Source organism: Tursiops truncatus, chromosome 16 (genome assembly GCF_011762595.2).
Source record: "Tursiops truncatus isolate mTurTru1 chromosome 16, mTurTru1.mat.Y, whole genome shotgun sequence".
NCBI classification, from domain to species: domain Eukaryota; kingdom Metazoa; phylum Chordata; class Mammalia; order Artiodactyla; family Delphinidae; genus Tursiops; species Tursiops truncatus.
The window spans coordinates 79,695,523-79,722,372 of NC_047049.1; the positions used below are offsets into that span (position 1 = coordinate 79,695,523).

A 26,850-nucleotide genomic window follows, 5' to 3' on the forward strand; every position below is an offset into this window, starting at 1 on the left:
GGCAGACTGCTGTTCTGCTCATTTGTTTTCCATCTCCTTGTCCTGGAGACTGTGTGTGTGTCCCTGTGACAGAGAGGGACATGGACTGAGCATGTGATCTCTGCAGTCTCCCAAGCCAGGACCAAACTCAGAGGTAACTAGTATGAGATCCGATTTGAATTCTTTTTTATTTATTTGTTTATGTATTTTTGGCTGCGTTGGGTCTTGGTTGCTGCGCGCAGGCTTTCTCTAGTTGTGGCGAGTGTGGGCTTCTCATTGCAGTGGCTTCTCTTGTTACGGAGCACGGGCTCTAGGTGCACGGGCTTCAGTAGTTGCGGCACACAGGCTCTAGAGCGCAGGCTCAGTAGTTGTGGTGCACAGGGTTCGTTGCTCCGCGGCACGTGGGATCTTCCCGGACCAGGGATCGAACCTGTGTCCCCTGCATTGGCAGGCGGATTCTTAACCGCTGTGCCGCCAGGGAAGCCCCTGGTTTGAACGACTTATATCGAAAGACTTATTGTTAAGTGTATTCCCTTTGCCATCCATTGTCGTGGTCTCATGTTTGTGTCAAGTGGGGCTCTGGTTAGCTTTGCATGCTGATGGATTCATCAGCAAGTTTCAGTCGACAGAGCAGCTTCCTAACAGGGGCCCCTCGGAGTCTGGCAAGCCAAGGCCTAAGATGTAGTACTTATTCTGATCACTTAGTGACAGACCAAACATGTATTTGCAAATTCATTTAAAATAAGGGAAGCTGACTTCTTGAAATTAACGTGAAACCTCACTTTCCTTTACCCTGATAGATGATGATGTGGAGTTGGGAAGAGAATGTAGGAGAATGAGGTGGTCATTTATGTCATGGATCAGAAAGGTCCAGGAATTCATACTATTTGTCTGACTTGACCTTGGTGACGTGGAGATCGCGGTCTAGCTCCTAGGGACCTGGTCCATGTAGGGAATGTCTGTATCTGCTGACTCATGTGTGAACAGATGTGTAAGAGTCACGATGTACTTGTCTGACACATGGTAGGTGCTTAATAAAATACTCAGTGAATGCAAGCTTAATGCTTTAAAAAAGGTTCCTTTGCCATCTATTACAATTCTAGCTCAGGATAAAGCAGTGTTTTATTTACCCGTTTTTCTCATAAATTTCTGGGCTCTAAAATCTGTTATCTTGAGTGGGATAATTTACATTTCTTATTATCCAGACTTTCTGTTTTTGGTATTTTTCCTGTAATGGTCCCTCTCATGATTCTGTTCCCTGTCAGGAATTATATCCACTTAGAAGCTTACATTCCGGCTCATTGGTAGAACTCAGCACCAACCCAAACCAGGGCCTGGGTCTGCTGTGGGAGAGGCTTGGCACAAGGGTTCCTGGCCTGATCCGCAGTCTCCCGAAGGCTGGAGGCCTCGCCCTGGCCCGAGCCCGGGCCTGCCTACTCCTCGGTGCCCTCCTGCCCACACCTGCCAGGTGCCCAGGCGGCTGAGAGTTGGAGGCCCTTCCTGCTGACCGAGTTAACCAAAAAGCAGTCACTTTGTTTCCATGAGGACTAAGCAATCATTGGAAAACCTTCCTGTATGGGAGGAATTACAACTTTATAAAGGGATCTGTGAGTACTAATTAACCCGATAGATGATCCGAAAAACAGTACTGAATTGAATTTTATATTCCCAAAGATTTTATTAAGGACCAGCGGGCACGTGATTGCCAGGGAATAGCAGCTTCTTTCGAATGTTAGGATTTGGGTAAATAAATTACCAATGAGCAGATGGCTGATTACCTACTGACTGCTTGATCTGGGATGAGGTTGGCTTGGGAGGTATTTAAGTGGTTCTACCTAATAGTCTGATGGGTAGGAAATTGCTGGCTTCCCTGCTGCTGCATCATCACAGGGAGAACTTTTTCTTTTTTTAAAAAAAACTCAAACTAAGGGACTTCCCTGGTGGTGCAGTCATTAAGAATCCGCCTGCCAACGCAGGGGACGTGGGTTCGATCCCTGGTCCGGGAAGATCCCACGTGCCGCAGAGCAACTAAGCCCACGTGCCACAACTACTGAGCCTGCGCTCTAGAGCCTGCGAGCCACAGCTACTGAGTCCACGAGCCACAACTACTGAGCCTGTGTGCTGCAACTACTGAAGCCCACGTGCCTAGAGCCCGTGCTCCGCAACAAGAGAAGCCACCGCAATGAGAAGCCCGCACACCGCAACGAAGAGTAGCCCCCGCTCGCCACAACTAGAGAAACCCGCGTGCAGCAGCGAAGACCCAATGCAGCCAAAAATAAAAATAAATAAATAAGTAAATAAATTTATAAGAATAAATAAATAAATAAAAACTCAAACTAAGTTTCTTTGCTGGCAATCCAGGACCGACCAAGGGATAATTCTGTACTGAGCTAATTCTTTTGTGGGTCCTCAAAGTCCAACAGTACTTTGTGTGATAGAGGTAACAGGGATAAAAAGTCAAGAAACGAATCAGGGGGAGCCAACAGGAGGACACTTTTTTCCAGAATGACTTGCCAACATGTAGGTTTTACTCTTCCTGAATCAGACGACTTTTGTGCCCCTGATGAACAGATGCAGTCAACTTATATCTGCATCAAATTAGCCTTTAGTAGAAACACTGTCACTCACTCTGATAGAGCAATTTCCTGATTTCAGGTACTATATACAGGTGTTACTGATAAATCAGAAGACAGTTATATTTGTATCGAAAGACTTCTTTGCTTCATGGGGCTCTCCCCATTAAAAGCATGTGTACTACATATGCAGTATTTGGGTAGAAGGAAGAAAATAAAATCACGCCAAAACCCAACTATAAAGACTGATGACATTTTTGGAGAATTTTCTTCATCTTTTTCTTCAGTGAATAGATGTGTCCATGTGTGGTTGAGTTACAGTGCTGTGAACATACTGTATATCTATTTCGGGGTGCTTTTATTAATGCATTCTAACACGGCACAGCTCATGATTTCGTGGTCTTTATAAACAGTATCTTTAAGCTGAGACCTCGGATGTATTTATTTTACAGAACCTGGCACAGTTCCCTCGAGGACACAGACCTGGGCAGGGAGGGGTTGCGCTTCTTTATTTTTTTAATTTTTTTTGGCCACGCCACATGGCATGCAGGATCCTTAGTTCCCCAGCCGGGGATCGAACCCGTGCCTCTTGCAGCGGAAGCGCAGAGTCCTAACCACTGGACCACCAGGGAAGTCCCATGGGTTGCACTTCTCACCAGCCTTGTGCCTTTGGCTGTGGAAAGCAAAGCACTCTGTGCCCGTTGGATCCAGCTGAGCTGATTGAGTTTATCTTATTATTTGCCCATATCCACAGCATCTCTTCTGTATGAAGATGTGGAAGAAAAGTTTATCAGATCAGATGCTGGTGCCCAGTGACTGTGCTCTGCATAGTTGAAATACTTTCCTCCTCCAGGCTGATTTCCAGTGTCATCCTTCTTTCCTGTGGGCTGGCTGGGGGTGGGGGGTGGAGGGGGGGAAGCTGGGCTCTGGCTCCCCGAGGGCCTTGGAAGGCTGATGTCCAGACACTCGCCTACTTTACATACTGGAGGTCATCACCCTACTGGTGGGATGAGGACTCCCTGTGTGAAATTAACACATGAAGGGAATTTATATCACGGTAGCCTTGGGCTGGTTTTTGCAAATTAAGTTTGGCAGAAACGAGCCTCAGCCCTGTCCAGGCAGTATTAATTTCGTACTGGTGTAGCCAAGGTGTTTCCATGACGTTTCTACCCTGAGAGGTTATGAGTCTGGTTTCCATTAGGACAGTGAGTCTTGCTGAGTAAATCATTGTCTCTTTAGTAAAAACTGCTGTTGACCAAGAGCGATTACCTTCAGTAAAACTCGATTCACACTGTGTAGCAGTTGGAGGAGAACATGTGTGAATGTGAAGGATGGTGTGTCAGCCAGCAGAGGCGCCAGCCAACTCCTTCAGAAGACTTTTGCAGGTAATAGTCACTATTCGGCATTCAGGAAAGAAACTTTGTTTCTCCCAGCGCACTCTCAGACCCATGGTGTTCAGCATCTCTCAGCTAACCATGCTTACTAAGCTGAGTATGTATCAGGGACACGCAATTAGTAATTTACAAAAATAAATATAACCATCATGGGGCCCTAAATGGCGACCTCTTCTCGGCCCCTGCAGGTGGGCAGAGGTCAGAGGGTTGCTGGCGTCTCTGCAGTGGAACAAGGGAGATCGGTGAATTGAACGATTGCTAGATCTTGGTACGGACAACAGGAGTGGAGACGCCCCTTCTAGTGGCTGAGGGTCCTTCTGCTCTGGACGTCAGCATTTGCTACGGGATTCTTCTTTCTCTACATCCCCACACTCCCTGACCCAAACTCTCTCTTTAATTATATTTCGTCATGAATTAGGCCTTGAACAGTCAGATTTTACAGGCCTCTAGGCTTCTTGCTCTTTAGAATTTGAATCTCAAGGGGGTGATGGTTCCCCTTGCTTCTAAGCTCTCTGGGGAAGATTCACTGTTCAAGACGAAGGCCTATGATGGCCAGTTTCCAGGTAGGGTTCTGTTTAAATGATGCTGTTACGACTTGTCGCTTTTTCCAGGAGGGCTGTGTCTTTGTTTTGGTTTACTCTCCATACCAACATTGCTTTGTTGGTGTGGATATAACAATTTATATAAAAACATTCTGCCTAAATGTTTTAAACGTGGGATTTATCTGTCATCTCGTCACATAGCAGTTCGTGTCATGATGGTACAGGATGTTTGGCTTGGTGACACTCTCCAGCTCTGGGCTGCCTGGCAATGTTTCACTTAGCTGACATTTTTTGTTGGTTGGTTGGTTTTTGTTTTTGTTTTGCATTTTCACTGTGCCAGGTACCTTGTTAGGCAGAGTGAGAGAATATGAAATTGAATAGCTTTCTCTGCTTTCTAGATTCTTAGTCTAGTGGGACAGAGAAACATGTAAATAAATAACGTAATGATGCTATTGAGTAATGTTTGTCAGAATACAGAAGGAGGTGAGAGCCACAGCTCCCAAAGGCGGTGAGAACACATGGAGGACTCGTTGGCTGGAAAGAAAATGTTCTTGGGGAATTTCAGGAAGTCCGTAGCGCCTAGGGTTTGGGGTAACCAGGGTTCAGTGGTAGGGAATGGAAATTCTGGTGGAGGTCATCGTCTGGTAGGGCCTCTCATCCTGTGGGGTTGGGAGAGTCAATGGTGTGCATATTGAAGAAACACACAAGAACATTTTTTCTAAACCTGTGACTAAAATTAAACACCTACCCCTGGAGTATGTGGCTTCCTCGGTTGAAGAGCTAACTAAACTCTGTGAACCCCTTATCTCACATTTAATAAGGATGCTGATAATGACGTCATTGGGCATCTTACCTAAAATAGAATGCCTTCAATGGAGCCTGGACCAAAGCTGGCATTCAACACGTTATGTCCTCCTGTCCGTCCTATACACCTCCTGATTCTGTTCAACAGACGTTTGCACCAGCACCTCCGGTAGATTTGACAGGCACTGACCACATGAGCCCCTCACCTCCTTCGTTCCTTTCCTTTATTGAGCGGTCCTCCTTAGTATTTGTTCTATCTTTTGCTGATGGAGCACAGGTGAAAATTTACCTTTGTTGGGTGTAGGGTTTTCTCTCCCTTCTTGACCGTGGTCCCAGAACTGTCACAAGTGCTGGCTTGTGTCTCTCTTGGCCATCCTGATTTTCTCTTTTCTGTACTCATTGAGATTTGGGTACCTGGGTCTAAAAAAATGGAAATGAAATGAACTTTCTAAAAGAAGTGTACTTTAACTTTTTCTGGGTAAATCATCTTATCTCTTGTTTTGCAGACCTAAGCCTGACCCCAGTGTGCATTAACTTGGAGCCCTTCAGTCTTCTTCTTTTTTAAACTTGGTAGAAGAGAGGGGTAAGATGCCTAGTTTTCCAAAGCTCAAGTTCAAAGATTCTCAAGTGTGATTGAAAATAGCTCCTGATGACACATCGTTTCTTTGGACTTTATCTTGTTTCTGTCTTTGGACTACAGACTTACCTATCTGGTTTCTCCATATCTGAAGGTTATGTTCCATTAGTAACTGTCTCCTGAGTGACAGGGGTCGTATTCCTATCAGGGTCCGCAGCAGTTAAACGACATTTACGGAATTAATTTTCACCTGGTGTGTTAAGACTGCACCGTGGCCCTCCCTGCCACTTGAAGGAGGGAAGAGAAGTTTTGGATTTCGGTCTTTCTTTTAAAACGGAAATGGCGATCGCCAGTTGGGCATCTCTGCTTGAGCGACACGCCAACGAAAAGCCTGGAGCCCCAGTAGATGAAATCGATGTGGGGAAATTGGAGGGTCTCGGCTGCCAGCCCAACCCTTGATGACGGAGGCTCAGTTTAGGTGAGTTTATTCCCCTGTTAGTTTCTAGAACAGGCAGAGGTATCCTGATACAGCTGTAATCACAGTCCACACATTAAACATCTTTGAACAGCTCAGTGGACCCTGAATTCTTGAGGCCGATATTTCAGACTGAACACTTGTGCTATCTTTGGCCGGAATGTCACGTCTAAGGAATTCTGCGTTAGCTCTTCGGGGGCTATCGCCAAGTGTCGGTGATCCCTGAACTGTCGACAGTCCTCCGGGCTAACTTTGGCTTGTCTTTACTTCAAAATGCTGTTCGAGAACATTGTTGCCAGAGAAGCAGCTTTTTAGTTAACGCTCTTGTGAGTTAATACCCTTGTGATGGGTGATTCCGCCCTCCCCACCCCGTGCCCCCCCGCAACCCGTACTTTTCTATGATGGAGAATTCACCAAATGGCTTGGTTTAGAAATGTGTTTTGTGTGTGTGCTTGCTAGGACTGAAAATGCAGTCCACTCTCTCCTGCTGTTCTGTCCTTTTCATCCTTTCATTTATTTGGAATTTCCAAAGACCGAGTGTGCTGGTTGGTCCTTTTTTGAATCTGCTGATTTGCTGTGAAGCTGACGTCATGGTCTGGACCTTTACCCTTACATATGCTAATTATTAGATTACACTGGCAGTTGGGGGCTTTGTCAGTGGGGTTGAGAAAGGTGGCTCATGTAGCGGCTGTCTGCTTTGTCTCGGGCTTGGCGATGATACTTTGGTGAGGGCCTGTTTGTGGCAGAGTAGTTTTGGAATCTGTGTTGTGTGGCACGTGGTTAGAGCCTGTCTTCAGGACTTGGGAAAAGTGGGTGTGTCCACGCTCACCCTCGTAGGGGTGTTAAGTTGAGAGGGGCTGTATGGCCTCTGTGGCCCCAGGTGAGTGTCAGGCAGTGAGTGGAGTGTGTCACCGTGGCTTGGGTTACCCCCAGACTTGCCTTCGTGAATACCTGCTTTCCCGCTCTGGCCTAAACACCCGGGAGGTGAGTCGCTGAGTCTGAATCACCTTCCCTTTTAGGTTTGGGTTGGGGGTAACACGACTGCAAGACAACAGTCTTCTCCGGGTGATTTCATCTGTTCGGGGCAAGTGCCGCCTGTGTCCTCAGTGTTGCTGCGCACATGCCCTGCCATTTGGAGCCTCGAGTTCTCGAGTGTGGGTTGTATCTGATTTTCAAGTAAGAGCCTCGGCCAGAATTGACTAATGAATGTACATCCATTTGTAAATGCAATTTCTGGTTTAACTTACTTGCTTTTCTTCCATAGGCACTTATTATAAGGACGCAAGTCCAATACTTAATAGGGAGAGAAAAGAGGACATTTGGTTTTGTTAATTACAGACTAGGCGTATGGTGTGCAGATCGCTCACTTAGACGTTCATTGTTGGAAATTATTTTTCTGTTGTTCGTTTAATAAAAATAATTGAACCTCTTTTAGCCTGTTAGATAAAATTAAACTGACAAACTCTGTGGCATGCCTGGGGACAGTGTCCAGCTTGCCTCGACAGCTGCAGGGCCAGGGTGTACCCCAAACACGGCTGGCTGCGGATCCCATTTCTAGAAAGAAAACATCCCTGCGTGTGCCGTAGCGTCAAGATCCATCTGCGTTACATAAATAGCGCGCGCTGCTTAAAATAAGCCATTGTTTCATTCTTCGTTACACCAGGGTTCTTGCAAAAGCAAACTGAAGAGGAACCTGAGCGGTATCCTGAGAAAGAATAGAGGAAACTGATTCGACGGAGTCGTTGTTGGAACGGTTTTTCCTGTTGAAGCCTTCATTACTTGAGAGGTTGGATTAAAGTAAATTCGTGAAAAACAGAACTTTGCCTGTAAATATTCTATTTCAGAATCCCCTCTTTTAGCGTAGCCCCTTCCTGTATCTTCTCCTGTGTGAGCCACTCTCACTGGAACATCTCTGTCCTGTTACTGAAGTTCCAGACAGTCTTGCCACTGATGTGCTGTATCTTACATCTAACTTAGAGATCTCTCCTCCTTTTCCCTTCTTTTCTGACTTTCTCTGATAACTGCATTTAAATAATTTTACCACTTGTTAACATCTATCGCTCGGAGTCACGGACAGGAGATCAAGGTAGAAATTTAAAATAGAGGATTGACATATACACACTACTATATATAAAATAGATAACTAATAAGGACCTACTGTGTAGCACAGGGAACTCTATTCAATACTCTGTAATGGCCTATATGGGAAAAGAATCTAAAAAAGAGTGGCTATATGGATATATATAATCGATTCACTGTGCTATACACCTGAAACTAACACAACGTTGTAAATCAACTATGCTCCAATAAAACTTTAAAAACAAACAAATGAAAAAACCCCAAACAAACAAAAACAGAATGTATCCATTTTGGTCCTCAATAGTTGTTCTGTTGGAAAAAAACCCATATTCTCTTAGAGAAGAAGTTGAAAGCAGTGTCGTGGGAAGATTTCGTTTGTTCATCTTGTCTCCTTGGGTGTATTGTAAGCTTCCTTAAGTCAGAGCTCTTGCCGTCGGTATCTTTCACCCCTTGCCACGGCCCATCAGTAAATGTTTAATGAACGCCCAAATGCAGGAATGAAGACGGCCTAGCAGAAGATTGATTTTTGTTGATGCCGTATCTGTTCTTAATCAGAAAATTTTTATTGGTCACTCATTGATGGCTCCAGCTCCACAGTCGATGGAAGTGTTATTTGTACTCTAGGAATTTAGAGTCTGACAACAGAGAGAGGAAATATTCGCAAACTACAGAAAAGGTCAAATTTTAAAATGAGTTTTATAGTAGAAGAGGATTTAGACCTATATATTTGTAAGGGGAGTGAAACATTCCATAGATGCCGGAGTGGGGAAGAGTGTAAACATGGTAGCAGGTGGGACACCGCCTCTGTCTGGGTCCAGGGCAGGCTTCTTGCCCTGGACACTGTGGCCACCTCCCATCTGTAGCCGGGCCAGGGGCGACGACTTGCACTGTAGTGTCGGCTTGAGTGTGTTAATTACAGGAATCCGCTTTTCATTCCATTGGTCCTGCCTCTCTCTTCCCCTTTTCCTTCTCCCGTTTTCTTCCCGACACCGTATTTCCTGGGGTAATCCATTCACTTGTGCATTCTTTCATTCAGCAAATACTTATTGGTTACCTGCTCTGTGTCAGATACCAACTCCGTAAGTCAGCGAGAGCCACAAATCTCATGGTTTCAACTTTATACCTCAAAGAGTCCGGAAAACATGTGCCATGTGTAAGCATGTTGTTGTTATTGATACTGATGAAAGCTGTCTTTTAATCACTGATTCCTCTTTTTGAGGCACGGGGCTAAATACTGTCTGTAAATTAAACCCTTCTCTAACTTGAAAACCTCGGGCTTTCAAGATAAAGTTAAAATTCCTCGGCCTGGGCTTTTCATGCTCAGCACTTCTGCTAAATAACTAGTCTTTCCAGCTGTAGCTTTTACTGTTCACGTAAACATGAATCATTTGCTCCAGCCATACCTGTTTATCCATCATCCTCCGTGAGGCTTTGCACAGCCCGGAGTGCGCTGCCCTTTTTCTCTCTTTGAAGATAGAGTGGAACCGTTCTTTGAGGCAACCCCCCCCCCCACCCGTCCCCCAGGCCCTTTTTCTCCTTCCTCTAAATTCCCGCAGCTCATGCTGTGAGGACCGCCTGTCTGTCCGCTCTGGCACAGGGCCTCTGTTTCCACGGACTGCTCAGATGCTTGCCGCTCGGCGCCTTCGGTCTGTGGTCCACCCCCAGTGTCGCGTGGAGCAGTAAACGTGCTGTTTGGTACCCTCACCCAGCGTTCCTTCCAGTCTTTGGATGTTAAAGGTATAAGAATCCTTCAATTGTGTAGTGTTTCAGATCTAACCTTTTCATCTTTGTAGATGGAGAAAAGCTTAGTTCTGGGTCACTTAAAAAACAGAACAGGGCTTCCCCTGGTGGCGCAGTGGTTCAGAGTCCGCCTGACGATGCAAGCGACACGGGTTCGTGCCCCGGTCCGGGAAGATCCCACATGCCGTGGAGCAGCTGGGCCCGTGAGCCATGGCCGCTGAGCCTGTGCGTCCGGAGCCTGTGCTCCGCAACGGGAGAGGCCACAGCAGTGAGAGGCCCGCGTACCGCAAAAAAAAAAAAACAAAAAAACCCACAGAACATATTCAAGGGAAAATGAGAGAAGGCATCAACTTCGTGTTTGTTTTTTTGGAGGGCCTAACACAAGCATCATATTATCTCATGTAATCTTCTTGCCAGTCCTACCACATACTTTATGATCTCTTTAGGGATGGGAAGCCAGCTCAAAGGGGCAGGGCCACCCAGCTAATAGGTGGAGGAAGCAGGGTTCCCCTTTTTCTCAGGCTCTTGTTCTCCGAAGTCCTTGCTGTTTCCACATGTCTTTCCCTGCCTCTCAGTTTGCTGCCTTTTTTTTTTTTTTTTTTTTTGTGGTACGCGGGCCTCTCACTGTTGTGGCCTCTCCCGTTGCAGAGCACAGGCTCCGGACGCGCAGGCTCAGCGGCCATGGCTCACGGGCCCAGCCGCTCCGCGGCATGTGGGATCTTCCCGGACCGGGGCACGAACCCGTGTCCCCTGCACCGGCAGGCGGACTCGCAACCACTGCGCCACCAGGGAAGCCCCGTTTGCTGCTTTTGTTCAGCTGTTCCTCGTCTGCACTTGCTGTTGACTTCAAGCTGGTACCTGGTGAATTGATTTAACAATATCCCTTCATGTTGCCCATTTCCCCCTATTTTCCCTTTCCTTCCTCTTTCCATATGCTTGAATATTTTAAAGAACATTTTGAAAACAGGTGTTTGGTGTGTTTTTTTACTGGCGTTTGTGTGTTTTAACCATACACCTCTTGAGTTTTCTTGCTGTATCACTTCCCCCAGTGGAAGAGAGTTTGCCCAGCCGCGGGTTCTATTGTCTGCGTTGCGAAGATGGCAGGGGTGTCGGATGCCTTGAACTGGGACCGGCGGAGCTGTGGCGACAACTGATTTTTGCTCGTAGCAGCAGCAACAATGGCCACAGTCATTAATGCTCAGAAAGGCAGAATCAGCGGTTTTTCCAAATGTTTTTTCTGCTTTTGTGTAATACTGTTTAACTGCTTTTCTGGTTGAAAATTCTGCTGCTGTCAGGATTATTTCTTGTCTACATGAAGGTGCTGCACAGACGCCTGTGATTGGCCATCCTGTTGGCTTAAGTTAAAGCTATCCTTGTCATTTCTAAACTGGTTTGAAAATACAGAAGATGAAAATAGCAAAAAAGAAAGGAAAGGCATAGTAATTAAGGCTGACTTGTGGTAGACGGCTGGGTAGGAACGTTCATATTTTAAATACTGAGAAATGTAAATATTTGACTTGATATAATGTGGCCATATATTCTTCACTAGATTGTGATTATTTAAACCTTCTGTTGAGCTCTTAGACAGATGGTCTTTTGAGTAATGAACACTCCTTTGAATACAGCAAGATGCCATTTGGTAAACGGACGAAGTGGCATTATTAATAAATATTTTATGCTTCAAAAGATCCAATGTGACAGTGGGTAGCTGCAGAGTCGAAAAATCCTAAACTCCGTCTTATCGATAGCTAGGCATTTGCAAGCATTTCAACAGCTATTCTCTGTTTCTGCGCAGGAATGAAGATAGAGAATCACTGTCATAGATACTGTCATCAAACTGTGTTTAGTAAGAGTCTCTTGGCCTGTGTGTGGCCGGGCTTCACAATCACCAACAGTCTTCCTTCCTCCCTGCTGGGTATTATAATAAGGCAACAGGATGTAGTGAGTTAGGGACATAGAGAAACAAAATTAAAATGGTCAAGAAGAAAAATAATAGGGACCGTTGTTTTTGTATATTTAACCTTAAAATGTAAGCTTGATTTTCAGTTAAAAAAAAAAAAAGAAGCTTAGTTTTACTTTCCATATTTGTGCCCGAGCCCCTTCCCTGAATCCCCCAGTTTTAGGCACATGCAGGACCTCAGTGATTGGTAATCATTAGGAAAAAGTGTCCCACTTAAGTGAGTTTCCCAGATAACAGAAGCTCTCATCAAATACCACGCCCATCCTAATCACTTAGCTTAGTTTTTAAATGTATATCGTCATCTTCATTATAATTCATGAATACGTTAGAAACTGACATGCATCTCTTTAATCAGACATCTTGGTTCTCAAGGACATCTGCTTTCCACTGTCGTGCAGTTAGAAAATCCACCGCTTACTTGAGAAGGGTTAAAAAAGGCCAAGTCATATCTTAGTATCATTGTGACAAGTTTGCACCTCAGAGGAAACCTGGAAGCGTCTCTGGGCCTCCCGGGTCAAGAGACTTTACCATGTTCACAGACCTGCCCACACTCAAGTGCCGTCTGGAATTCCTTATAAATTTCAGTGGGCAGCTGGCTAGCAGAACGTCCTGTTACTCTGCTGGTTTTTAAGGTGCAGTTCCAGAGTTAAACATTGCGACAAAACTAAACATTTTCAAACTGTCCAGGCTTTTCCAAAAATAGTGTGTTACTCCCTTTACCAACTCTCTCTGCCAAATAGAGGACCCAACGCACTAAGTGTTAACTGGAAAGAAGTTAGGTGAGGCTACTCCTCTCTCCCCACGTCGCCTTATTTGCAGTCTTCAGCAAATGCTGCAAAACAAGGCAGGTCAGAGCTCCATCCAGCAGGACAGCAGAACTGATTAAAGCACATTTTCCTTCACTTTGGACCAACCTCGATCCAGATAGGTTGCCCTAGAGATTTTTTTTTAAGATTTTTTCCCTTTTTTTAATTAATTAATTAATGAATTTTATTTTGGCCGCATTGGGTCTATGCTGCTGCGCGCAGGCTTTCTCTAGTGGTGGTGAGCAGGGGCTACTCTTTGTTGCGGTGCGCGGGCTGTAGGCAAGCGGGCTTCAGTAGTTGTGGCCCGTGGGCTCAGTAGTTGTGGCTCACGGGCTCTAGAGCACAGGCTCAGTAGCTGTGGCGCACAGTTTTAGTTGCTCCGCAGCACGTGGGATCTTCCCAGACCGGGGATCGAACCCACAACCCCTGCATTGGCAGGTGGATTGTTAACCTCTGCGCCACCAGGGAGGTCCTGCCCTAGAGATTTTTAACTGTTTCTAAGACCAGCCATGCTCCTTCAGTCGTTCTCAGTAACCCCCTCACCGACTGCTTGTCCTCTGATGGGGTCAGCTTTAATTCACACTTTTCCACAACCTTGAGGATTTTGGTTCCAAATCTCTCCTTTCGGGAATAATTACAAAAAGACATCGGGAAGAGGGAAAGTGAGTTAGAGAGGAGGGCAGTTTGAGACTAGAAATATTTGCAGTGGAGCTCTAATAAGAGAAAGAAAGGGAGTGGCGGGGGTTCCTCTAGGTCACTGGAGTGGGGGAGATGGGACGTGAGTCAGGCAGGCTAGCACTGGGGGCAGCGGCTCCTCTTGTCCCTTGTGATTGGGGGATGTGTGGAGTGGCTGCGTCCATCTCTGGGGGTTCGTGTGGCATGAAGGGTGCTGGCCTTGCAGGCCCAGCCATGTTAGGCCCCTTGTTCTGTTTGGTGTGCAGATCCCGGCCAGTGAGAGAAAGCTTCTTCTGTTTCCTGTATCCTTTCTTGAAGAACCCGCTTTGGTCAGTTCTATTCAAGCCTCTGCATACTCTGCTATTTATCCCTCTGGCCCCTTGGTATCTCCAGAGGCTTGTGCTTGTTGATACGATGGATGCATCTTTCTTCTCCTCCCCTTCATCTGCCACGTTTTCTTCCTCAGCCCTTGCGTGGACCAGGCTCTTCCTTCCTGCCTTTGCACGCACCGCTGCTTCTGCCTGCAGCCAGTGCCCTTGCTTCGCACCTGGCCCCGGGGACGTGAGTGCCCTCACCAGGACCTGGCTGGGGTGCCACCCAGACCTGTTCTGGGAGCTGGGATCCTGGGGGACAGCGTGCGTTCCCATCATCACTAGACGGGGAGGCCTGTCTGCGTCCCTCTCCTCACTGCCCCTGCAGTGCTGAGCTACAACCTGCCTTACACTAGATGCAGAGTGTTTGTATAAATAATAAATGAATGCAGTGTATTGATCGAGCTCATCACCGTTGGGGATTATAAAGCCAATGTTTCGTCTTCTGTGAGTCTTGCTGTTGTGGAAAGGCAATCGCCCCATAATACAGATATTCTGGGTTCCATGCTGGTTATGAATCGAGGAAAGGGTACACGGGGTGGGAAGCAAATTGAGGTGGTGGATGACGTTGTTTGGGGCGTCTCTGAGAATATCCCCTGGGGGGGCGGGGGGCTCCTTAGCTGTGTTTGCTTGGTATACCAAACCCCAACCTTGCGAGCCTGCTGGCAAGGCAGCTGCAGAAGGAAAAGCATCCCGTTCTCCAGTCTGTGGTTTATAGACTCTGTGAGAACCCTTGTGATTCGGGCTGTGCCGTCAGTGTGTGCGTGGTTACTAATAGCAGTATTCATGCTGATATTTATTTTCCTTTTGCTCGAGTAATTGTCCTGCAGGAAAGCTTGTCTGTAAAAAGTAGGTTATGTGATGACTTCTCTAGAAAACTGGCTTCTTACTGACTCTTAGGAGGGTTTGAGGCGAATGGGAATCGCATTTGGGGACCGCCAGTCGTGGGTCAGGCCCTGGCCCGGGCCGTTCTGTGTGACCTTTGCACGGCACAGATGCTGACCCCGCCGGGAGCAGAGCGCCTTGTGCTTTCGGCTGATTCGCAGCCAGCCAGGGCCCCTGCAGGGGAGAGATCGCTCCCAGATCTGTAGTGTTTTGGAGAAAACTGCCTGAAGACTGAGGAATCTGAAACTAAAATGTGTACTGTCGGTTCATCACTTATCAACAGGAATTGCTTCAGTAAACCCTGTAGAAGGCCTCCAAGAAAGTCTCCAGAATCACGTGACTCGGATGATGGCGTTGCTGGTCTTCTTTCCCAGATGGGTCGTTTTCAGCGTTTCTATGTTTCATCGCTCTGCTCTGCCCACCCCCCATCAAAGGGATCCTCACACGTGACTAGAGTGAGACCTGTGTTTCTGTCCCCAGCAATGACCGATTGCCACACAGTGACCCCACATCCAGAAAGGGCTTGCATTTCATCCGGGCCGTTGCTGTATCCCGGGCTCCCTTGGACGTGACTCAGAGGAGCTGGCCTCTTGCTTACCTGTGGGTACTAACCTCCTGCTGTTCTTTATTCCAGCAGTGGGTCCTGCATATAAAAATCCGTCTTCTTTTGGGGCAGGCGAGATTTGGGGCAAGAGTTTATTTATTACTTACTTATTCCACATTTTATTTACTTGGAGAACGCTATTCCCGTGGTCCCAAAGCATGTTTGGTGAGAAGTTTTTCTCTCACCCTCTGCCCTGCCATCCACTTCCCCCCCTCACAGCATCTCGTACATCCTTCCAGGGGTGTGTTAGGCATATTCACGCAGATACCCATGTTCTTTATGCCCGGTCCTAAAATGGTAGCCCACGTACAGATTCCTTGCATCTTTACATATACCGTGTGAATGTTTCTTAAATTCGTTAGCTTTACGTGGAAAGTAAGTAGATTTGGAATATGGCATTTGTTGGCCTTCTGCTGACGTAATTCTGGAAGGAAGGGTGGCTGCTTGCCTGGAAGAATACCCCGCACTCCTCAGGGCTTGAGACAATCTTGGAACCTGATGTGACATCAAGTGCAGGAAACCTTTTCTTTTTTCCTTTTGATAAATTTATTTATTTATTTATCTAGGCTGCATTGGGTCTTCGTTGCTGCGCACAGGCGTTCTCTAGTTGTGGCGAGCGGGGGCTGCTCTTCGTTGTGGTGTGCGGGCTTCTCATTGCGGTGGCTCCTCTCATTGTGGAGCACGGGCTCTAGGCACGCAGGCTTCAGGAATTGTGGCACGTGGGCCTCAGTAGTTGTGGCTTGCGGGCTCTAGGCACACGGGCTCAGTAGTTGTGGCACGCGGGCTCAGTAGTTGTGTGTGGGCTCAGTAGTTGTGGCTCACGGGCTCTAGAGAGCAGGCTCAGTAGTTGTGGCACACGGGCTTAGTTACTCCATGGCATGTGGGATCTTCCCGGACCAGGGATCGAACCCGTGTCCCCTGCATGGGCAGGCGGATTCTTAACCCCTGTGCCACCAGGGAAGCCCCCAGGAAACCTTCTTGACTAACCAAAATTCTTGTTCTCTTTCTGTCCATTTCCTCAGACATTGTATGATTCACTGGCAAGCTGACAGAAAGTTCCAGACAATTTTTTCTGTTGGCATTACCCCGAGGTGTGGTGAGCTAAAGCACCCTCCACTCAGTGTGTCCTTGCACCTGCCGACTGCCCACTCATCCTGTGACCACGCCGACCTTACACAGTGTGTTGGCCCAGACTTAGCATCTAACTTTGTATGGTCCTGTATTGTCATCTGACTCATCAGAACTAGACTGTGAGCTTACAGATCGAAACCCCGGCTTACACATTTTAGGGTTGGGTGATGTTAGGGTAAGTGATAGTTTGTCAGTAAACCTGTAATGGAATCTAGTCTCCTGTCTGTAACTCCCTACGGATGACTCTTCCTGAACATTCCTCGGGTACCCGTGTGAAGGCTCCAGTCCCCGCCTTCCGTGACCCCTTCTAACCCCTAGTGCACACTTCCCTCTCCTGAGGGTCCCGGGCGGCTTCCTCTTCCCAGTTCCTTGTCTCTGGCCTCTCCTGTCTCCTTCTGTGCTTTACTCAGACACACGTTCGTTCGTTCGTTCAGCAGGTAGCGCAGACCTTGCGAAGGTCAGTTTTATGTGTCACCCTGGTTAGGCTGTGATGCCCGGTTATCCAGTCAAGGGCACTGGTCCGGTGCTGCTGAGTAGCTATTCTGTACATGTGACTGACTTCTACAGTCTTAAGTCAAGGAGGTGATCTGGGTGGGCCTCGTCCCATCAGTTCAAAGGCTTTCAGAGCAAACTGTGGCTTGCCGGAGCAAGAATACATTGTGTGTGGACTACACCCTGGGCTCTGGTCTCCAGTTTCAGCCAGTCCCAGGGATTTCACACTCACCAGCCGCCGCAGTGGTGTGAAGCAGCCCCCCTCCCCTCGCTGTGTGTGTACACGCAGGCATTGCTGGCTCTCTTTCCCTGGTGGAGCCCTGACGGATACACTGCCACAGACCTCCTTTGAGGAAGTGTCCAATCCCACTGTGTTCCTAACAGACTGTCTCCATTGATTCCCCACCGCCTGTGAAAGCAGAGCGCCAACGTGACATAGAGCCCTTTCCGTCCTCGTTTGACCCTCTCTCTGGAGAACCCTGGTCTTCTCGGTCGCAGCCATCCCGCAGCCCTGGCCATTTCCCTGCTGCTCTGTCCTGCCTCGGTGTGGACAGCCGTTCCCGCCGCCCGGAAGGCCCTTCCTTTTCCTCTCCGGTCACACCTCCCTCTGGCTCGTCCTTTAGGATGTGAATGAGGTTTCATTGCTTCTGAGCAGCTTTTCTGACCAGCCCCACGTCTATTTTCTGGTGTCAGTTTTCTTCCCGATGCTCCCCTAGCGCCCTGCAGCTCGCGCTCCTAATACCTACAGCAACACGTTAAACTATTTGCGTGTCTCTTCCTTTATTAGACTGCGTACTGATTTGGGGAACTGAGTTTTGGTCTTGCAGAATGCCCACTGCCTGGAACAGTCCCTGGCACAGAGGAGATGGCACTCCGTGAGTGGAGTGACCCGTGTTCCTCAGAGTGTAATTCCACCGGGCCCTCCATTGCCCCTCGTGGAGCAGGTTGAAGCATGTGTGTGGTCGCACCTGGTCACACCTGGTCACGCCTGCCACCCGCCTGCAGAGCCAAGCGCTGGGCTGCCTGGAGCCGTGTGACCAGTCATGTCATTGACGCTGGCTGGGCAGACTGCCCGCTAAAACTTTTACTGGACGGAAGGCAGGTTCATAAAGCGTATTGACTCTTACAAAGGAGGAGTGGGCCATAAAAACCCTTCGGTTAAAGCAGATGAAAAATAAGTCAATGAGGGAGGACATCTCAGAACAGTCGTGGCCGTTTAGACTGTGCTCTCTCCCTCTCTTCTCAGGGCAGTTGGGAAGGTCTTTCATCAAGAGCTGAGACCCTTTTTGAAGTGAAAGGGGCATCTTTACATGCAAAAATGGGGTTATGTTGTGCATCGGCTGACGGCCGGGAGCCTGGGGGAGGCAGCCTGCGCTTTTCTGGTCCTCAGATGGTCTACTGCATTCTGTGTGTCCAGATCCCTCCAGCTTCCGTCAGCCTCAGGATTTAGACAGGGCTCTGGGTCTGCTGGAAGATGAAAAGGGCTTTTCCACTTTTGGGATCTGAGTGTTCCTAACAGAGCTACCGTTTGCAGCATAATGACGACAAGGTTGCTGATTTTGTCTCTGTCAGTGACACCGCAAGAAGGAAGGAGGAAGGGAACTTCTGCTCGGCCTGTAAATAATTTACATCCTGAAATGTTACCTGGCAATTCGGCCTCATAACTTCAGCTCTTAAAGGAAGCCAACAATGACTTATTAAAAGGAGTAATATAGATATTTATTGACATGGAAAGAAGTCACTGACACACTGATTGACTGTACTCAGTGCTCCGTGATGATTAAATGGGAAAGAAATCCAACAAAGAGGGGATATGTGTATACGTATAGCTGATTCACTTTGCTGTACAGCAGAAACTAACGCAGCATTGTAAAGCAACTATTCCCCAATTAAGAAAAAAAAGAGAGAGAACAGTATTGTATCCATGTGCCTATATAATATTGTATCTATACTGTGGTGTAATTCCACGACTTTTACATTGTAAGTGTGTAAATAATTATATGTCAATTAGAAAACTAGAAGGATATCTTAATAAAAGTTAAGGGAAGTTTTTCTTTTTTCTGGACCGTTTAAAATTTTTTAGAAATAATTATCACGCTTTATCAGAATGAAAAGGCATTAATGGCTTTTCGATTTTTTTGGTAGGGAAGACAAGAGGTTAGAAGAAACTGGACAAAAAAAATAAAAAGTCACAGCTTCTGTAAGGGTGGTGATCTTGTGTATGGTTATTTATTTTTCTGTCTTTCCCCATATTTTATTAAGGTAAGCAGATTATTCATAATTAAACCAAAGCCCACTATGGTTCTCCTAGGGCACTTAGCTCCCACACGGAGGCTGTTAGATATTTGAGTCAAGTGCTTTAATTTAAAAATTTACATCACATACCAAAATCAAGCAAGAAATGTGTATGCGGAGTTGGAAATCAGTTTGCGGTCCCACATTTAAGTCCCTGTGAAAGATGCTCAGTGTTCCCCTGCAGGGAGCTTTGTAACCGTTCGTGCTTCTGGAATTGCTGAGTTGTCTGATCAGAATCACTGGGCTTCAAAATTGCTGCAGGCTTCTTGTGATTTTAACACATTCTTGCAAGTGTTTTTATAAGCAGTTGGCTGCTTTGGTGCTCCTGTAACCATCTTCTTAAGTTGGGGAGCTTTTTCTCTGGAAGGAAAAGGTATGAAAAGGAGCAGACAGTCTTGTGGCTGGGCCTGGCCTGTTTACAAATGTGTGAATCCTGGTAAATTCCTTTAAAAAGGATGCGGGAGCTGCACACCCACACACAGGGAGTGTGTACGCGACAGCCTGAGAGAAAGGGGGTGTGTTTTAGGAGCTTTTTTGATTGAGATAAGAGCGTAATGAGGATATTCCAGGCACTTGGGTGCTTGTATCTCTCTTCCTTTAAGCACCTGTAAAACATTCCCTGTGTCCCAGGATGTCCCAGAACGTGGAAGCAGTTCAATGCCTCTTCCATGTAGAAGAGGATAAAAATTTAATTTTTATATCAGAAAAAAGGAAGGTTTGTGATGGGGGCTGGGTTTCCATAAATGCATGCATATGTTTTTCTGTATCCCTATACGTGCATGGCCACGTGTAAAACATTTGTTATGAAAATATTAACGGCAAAGTTAGAAGTTCCAATCTTTTGGAATGTTGATTCTCTTATATCGTGATAAAAAAATATCTTTCAGTAAACCATTCAAGTTCTGTTCGTATACGGTACATTTTGCTCTTGTTGATTAGATAGACCTCAGGTGAAAACAGAGGTTGGCTATTGTGGCTTTGCCCTGTTCCCTACATTCTGCTCACCCAGCAGCTGAACGCAGGCTCTCCTCTGGACGACAGTGGCGGTGGGCTGGTGCTGGACAGAGATCCTGCAACAGGGTTGCCGGGAGTGCAGTTAGCTTCCTGGAGGAGCATACATTTATGAAATGTACTTAAAATAGCTTCTTGCAGATTCTTGGAAAATGTAGCTGTTTTGCTGTCGCCCAGGGAATTAGTAGGTGGCAAAGCCTGATTTTTGTCGTGTGCAAATGGCAGTGTGTACAAACAAGCCTGTTCTGTTCTCAGCCGCAGGCTGTTTGCATACGCTTAGGGAGGACTGCTTTGGAGCACAAGAAAGGGGCAGTTCGTGGGGGGCTCAGCGACTTCCTGGAGATGACGTGGGTGTACCCAGACTGCTGGACACCGGCTTGATCATTTCCTAGTCATGTGATTTTTAGCTGTTTGTTCCGGGTGATGATAGTCTGTTTCTTCCTTTGTACAAGTGATGTTAATTCTTTTTGCATTCGATTGCTGTGAGAATTAAATGAGATAATGTAAATGCAGACACCTTGATAGGACCTAAGTCTGCCACAGACGTGAGGTAACTGTGTTTTTGGTTTTTTTTTTTTTGAGACAATTTAAAAATTTTTTTATTGAAGTAGAGTTGATTTACAATGTTGTGTTAATTTCTGCTATACAGCAAAGTGATTCAGTTATACATATATATATACATTCTTTCTCATATTCTTTTCCAGGATATCGAATCTAGTTCCCTGTGCTCTACAGTAGGACCTTATTTATCCATCCTATATATGCTAGTTTGCATCTGCTAACCCCAAACTCCTAAGCCGTCCCTCTCCCACCCCCTTCCGCCTTGGCAACCAGGAGTCTGTTGTCTATGGGGTGGAACAATTTTTTTTAAATTTAATTGCTTATTGTTTTTAAACATCTTTATTGGAGTATAATTGCTTTACAATGCTGTTTTTCTCCCCATCCCTCTGGCGGGTGTGGCCTAAGCTCCTTTGAGTGAGGCTCTGGCTTCTTGGACAGTGAGGAATGAGCTAGGGTCAGGTTGTAAAGCGGAGGGACGGCTGGAGAGCCAGGCGGAGAAATTTGCATTTAATCTGTGACAGAGGGAAACAACCGAAGGTTTTTTTTTTTTTTTGCGGTACGCGGGCCTCTCACTGTTGTGGCCTCTCCCGTTGCGGCTCCGGATGTGCAGGCCCAGTGGCCATGGCTTACGGGCCCAGCCGCTCCGCGGCATGTGGGATCTTCCCGGACCGGGGCACGAACCCGCGTCCCCTGCATCGGCAGGCGGACTGTCAACCACTGCGCCACCGGGGAAGCCCCAACCGAAGGTTTTAAAAGGTTCTGAGGGACTGGATGTGATCAGGCATGTGCTTCATGAAGGTTATTCTGGTCCTGTGTTTAGGATTACAGGTGGATGCATTTTAGAATTTTATGACAAAATAATTATGCACCATACATACGAGAAGCTCTTTAAAGGTGCACTTTCCTTCCAAAGACTCATCATATGATTGGACCTACTAGAAATGAATAATTCCTGATGGATGAAATGCCCACATTTGCAAGCATGGCCTAGATACACCCCTGCCCGTAGGCAGGAGGTTGAATTGATAACTGCAGTATCTCTGTTTACATTGGGTATCTTTGAAATGGTTTTATTGAGGATTAACTAATTATAAAATGAAATTTGCCCTTTTCAGACAGTAGAGAGATTACTAAATAGCCCAGAGAGACTTTCCCAAGATTCTATAAGTAGGTGGTAGCAGGGCAGTGCTACTTATGTATATCATAATAGATTTAAATGATTACATCTTGGTTTTGTTTTTGTTTTTGTTTTCGGCCACACTGTGGGGCTTGTGGAATCTTAGTTCCCTGACCAGGGATCCAACCCACACCCCCTGCAGTGGAAGCGCAGAGCCGTAATCACTGGACCACCAGGGAAGTCCCAAATTATTACATCTTTAGCTACAAATGCTAAATATTCAGAGGATATTTTCTTCGATTCAGTGTGATTTAAAAAAAAGGAATGACAATATTTTGTGTCTTCTGTTATGGGTTTCGGTAGGTATTTTTTAAACAATATACAAAGAAGGAGAGCTTTGAGGCTCAGCTGAAGCCTTCACATTCTTTCCCTGCCCCCATTTGCTTTTTACTTATCTATAGGATCAAGCTTGTCCTTGCCTCTAGGTCATGCAGATGTGCCCTGCTTATATAGAAAAGGCTCCCGGAGACAGCATTTTGCGAGGCTGTACTGAAAACTGGGGTTCAGATGTTACTGCGGTACAGTTGATTGACAAGGTTGTGTTCATTGCTGCTGTACGGCAAAGTGATTCAGTTATACATAGATACATATGCTTTCTTTTTTTATATTTGTTTCCATTATGGTTTATCACAGGATACTGAATGTAGTTCCCTGTGCTATCCAGTAGGACCTTGTTGTTTATCCATCCTATATATATACTAGCATCTGCTAATCCCAAACTCCCAGTCTTTCCCTCCCCTAAACCCCTCCCCCTTGGCAACCACAAGTCTGTTCTCTATGTCTGTGAGTCTGTGTTTCGTAGATGAGTTGCTTTGTGTCGTAATTTAGATTCCACATACAAGTGATATCATATGGTATTTGCCTTTCTCTTTCTGAGTTACTTCACTTAGTAGGATAATCTCTAGGTCCATCCATATTTTTTTTTTGAGATGTTAACCAACTTTTATTATGCTGATCGCTATGCAATATATACTTGCATCCAGTCATCCCATTGTACACCTTAAACTTACACAATGTTATACATCAATTTATTTCAAAAAAAGATGTTTATAAAAACAAGCTCCAGAAGAGGAGGCTGAGTTGGAAAAGTTGAACGTGTTTTCTGAAGAGCTGCTCTGAGGTCAGACTGTTTTTTTTTAATTTTAACATCTTGGTCCATCCATATTGCTGCAAATGTACGTGCCTTTTTAGACAAATAAACAATTATTTGTGAAGATTTGACACATAAAAAGGGTTTGGGCTTGGAGTAGCAAATTAATGAAGAAGTAACACAGTTTTGTTTTTTTGGGTTTTTTTTTGCTGCGCCGGGCGGCATGTGGGACCTTAGTTCCCAACCAGACCAGGGATTGAACCCGTGCCCCCAGCAGTGGGAGCTGGAGTCTTAACCACTGGGCCGCCAGGGAATTCCCTAACACGGTTTGTTTATACAGCTCCCTCTGCCCCGAATTCCGTCTCTCCAGCAATAAGGAAGCCCTCCATCCTCCCCGGCACAGGGAGGATGCCTTCCCACGGGAGCTTTGTTTCCTGCTTTCAGGGGAACAAAGGAGGGTCAAAGTGTCCTTCTTGCCATGGCTGTTGTTCAAGTAACTTTAATTCTAAATAATGAATATGCCAAAGTGGCGTATTTGGGGGCAGCCTGCCCTAAATTCCATCAACAGCAATAAAAATCATCAAAGGAGCAGGTAAAGTGAATGGGTGATGAAGGCTAAATCTGAACTGAGCACTTTAATCGTATAAGAGTTACTGTGTTAACTTATTATCTTAACTCATAAATGCAGATACTGGCAAGAAAATAACTTAGGACATGTGTCCACTGTCGATAAACCTGAAGCTTAGAAGAAAAAAAATCAATATTTGATTTCATTTCTTAAAGAAAATCTTTTTGGCACAGGGACCTTAGAATACAGGAAACTGTTGAGGGTCTTACATGTTCTTTATTTTCTGATGTATTTTTGTTAAGGGTACCTGGTGGCCTCCAGAGCCGTTTTCTTGGAACACTTCTGTGCGTTAGCCGGAGACACCCTGGCTGTCCTCTGTCCTCAGATTTCCTTTCCTCACTCACTTTAGGACCCTCTGCCCGTGGGTTTCTGTCGTCGGGGAGGGAATAGGTGGTGCGGGAAGCAGGCAGGGCAGGGCTGAAGCTGGGCAAGTGGAGGTGTGGGAAAAGGGTCAAGCGAATTTAGACTCCAGCAATCCAGTGCATCGCTCCCTGGCTCTCCTGACTGCTGCTGTTGACCTGACCTTGTGAGCTACAGGGGGAACACAGGCCGACCCTGTGGACCGCCCAGCACTGGCCTTGGCTCTGGGGCTTGTCCGGGCCTCCTCTGCCGTCTGGCCTCCAGGGAAGGCACGTAGGCCCCCAGGTACACCACAGGCCTCCCGCTCCTCTTGGGGCCTTCCCCTCGGCACAAAAACAGGAATTAGTAACAGAAACGGGTAGCGTCAAGCCAGTTCTGGATTGCCAGGCCCTGGGGCCTTCTGATGTCTGAACACCATCCTCAGGCTCCTGGTGGACAGGCGCCGGGCCCCGCGGTGCAGCTCAGAGCCCTCCTGGCTCTGCTTCAGAATTAGGGGGCGGGGCCTGCAGAGCTCGGGAAGAGCTGCCCCCTTCAGTCCTTTCAGCTCCTCTCCTGCACATAGAACGAGATTGTTCTACTCACTGGCAGCTCAGAGCTGAGCACGGTGTTGCTGTGCACAGACTTTCTGAGGTTGTGCTTCAAGGGCAAGGCCATCTGGGCCCAGATTTCCTCTGTGGGAAGTACAGAATCAACCAAGAAGTTCCTTCCGCGCTTCCCTGGTGGCGCAGTGGCTGAGAGTCCGCCTGCCGATGCAGGGGACGCGGGTTCGTGCCCCGGTCCGGGAGGATCCCACGTGCCGCGGAGCGGCTGGGCCCGTGAGCCATGGCCGCTGAGCCTGCGCGTCCGGAGCCTGTGCTCCGCAACGGGAGAGGCCACAACAGTGAGAGGCCCGTGTACCCCGAGGGAAAAAAAAAAGTTCCTTCCTAAGAGATGCAGAAGGGGTGATCTCTTCTCAGGTCTTCACAGCTCCTTGTAACAAACAGGGCTTTCCAGGCTCAGGGTGACTAAGGAAACCACTTAGTTTCTGTTGGTCTTTCACCTCATCTATAAAATGAGGAAGTTAAACTGAGTTTGAATATTCTGGCTTCACCTTTGACCCTCCAACTTCAGCCCCTGCAAGTACTGGGAAGGACTCTTCTCACACCCTCAGGAGGCAGCTGGTCACCCAGGACGAGAGATCAGATTCACAGCTGGGACCCCAGCCCAGGGCTTCTGCTGCTTTACTTACAGCGATGAACATGGTACAGGGCTGGAGACTGCCAACGGAAGATGCCAAAGGAACGAGCTTCCTGTTTGCCCCACAGAGGAACCCAGGAGAGGTGGCTCCTTCCGGGGTGCCATAGACACGACTGTGTAGCTAGTGCCTGCATCCGAGGTCAGACGCTTTTAGGATACGTTGAAAAAACAGCGTAGACAAAACTTGCATCCCTGGAATATCCATCGGCTGGTCTGAGTAGGTGACAGGAGTAGGAAAATGCCGATTTAGATGCCGATTTAGATGACAAGGTCAGATCTTGTCTTTCTCATGACTGGTGAGTCAGCCCCCCAACTGTCGTGTTCTTGGCGGACCGGTAGTATAAGCCGGGGGGAGGGTGACTGAGTTCTTCACCCCAAATTTAGGCAGCACCTGGGTACCTCGCCATGGCCACAGGGATCTGGAAATAGTTTTTTCTTTTCTTCTCAGTTTTGTGCGTGTGCGTGTGAGTGTATGTGTGTTTTCGTATCTTTTCGGGGGTATGTGTAGTAATAACACGCTAGACGTAGGGGATTTCAAGATTATACAGAGTAGAAATTAGCACAGTGAAAGCGCTTAAAGATTTTGTAGAGTGTTTCTCTCTGTCTGGGTAGCTTGAAGCCAGTAAGACTGGATACTGAGTTTTAGGTTATGCTGTTTGAGTACCATTGGTGGAAAGTGGCTGTAGGTTCTCTGGAAAGGGAGTCTGTGCTTCCCAGAGGCTTGTTCTCCTGTAAAAAGGTGCTCTGACAGAAGCAGAAATCGCGGTGGCAGCAGGCGCGCGTGTATTGAGTCATTCTCCAGGTGTGACCCCTTACCGGGTCGGTTCCTGCCCTCTGCCACCTTTGAGAAGGTAGCGTCAACTTGTAGGGTTCAGAGACGGTCCTAGGCCGTCTGGTCTAGCTGTGTTAGAAACATCCAGAACCTCCTCCGAGCCCCCTCCTCTCCTTCCTCACCTGTGGAGTCTGTCCTGTCACCCCCTCAACAGACAGGTGTGCTGAGCCCTTCCTGGTGACCATGACCCGCCAGTGCTGGAATGGGGTATTTGAGCTTGCACTACTGCCCTTGACATTCCTGAGGCTTTTTTTGGTTTCTACTTAACGAGCGTTAATGAGGCTTGAACCCAGCATTCAGTCACTGACAGGGGTATAGCACTTTTCTGGGAGACTGTCACAGATAGCTTTAGTGATATTTGTTACAAAAAAGGGTTCCACCCAGAATGCTGTTGTCATTCAAGACGACTGTAAGGAAACTACTACCTTCCTTAGAGAGAGAGCATGTTACGTGTTAGGCGGGTGTGCAAGGCTCAGGAGGCAGCAGTGATGAGAACTGTTGAACTCATTGCCCAGGGAAGCGCTGTTCTGAGCTCCACCTGCCTTACCACGTTTAATCCTCACAGCGCTCCTG

At 47.1% G+C, this 26,850-nt stretch overlaps 1 protein-coding gene across 15 annotated transcripts in view; it reads left to right on the forward strand.

Annotated features, from left to right (window-relative positions):
* The window catches only part of SIPA1L2 (signal induced proliferation associated 1 like 2), a 235,693-nt gene that overhangs the window by 77,777 nt on the left and 131,066 nt on the right, over positions 1 to 26,850 (forward strand). For 7 of the 15 annotated variants that reach the window (XM_033841437.2, XM_033841439.2, XM_033841445.2 and 4 more), the window contains one exon: positions 8,008 to 8,130. The exons of the other annotated variants lie outside the window; for them this stretch is intronic. The gene's annotated coding sequence lies outside the window, so the exon portion shown is untranslated. Of the gene's footprint in view, positions 1 to 8,007; positions 8,131 to 26,850 lie in introns of those variants that run through there. 15 annotated transcript variants of the gene reach the window in all.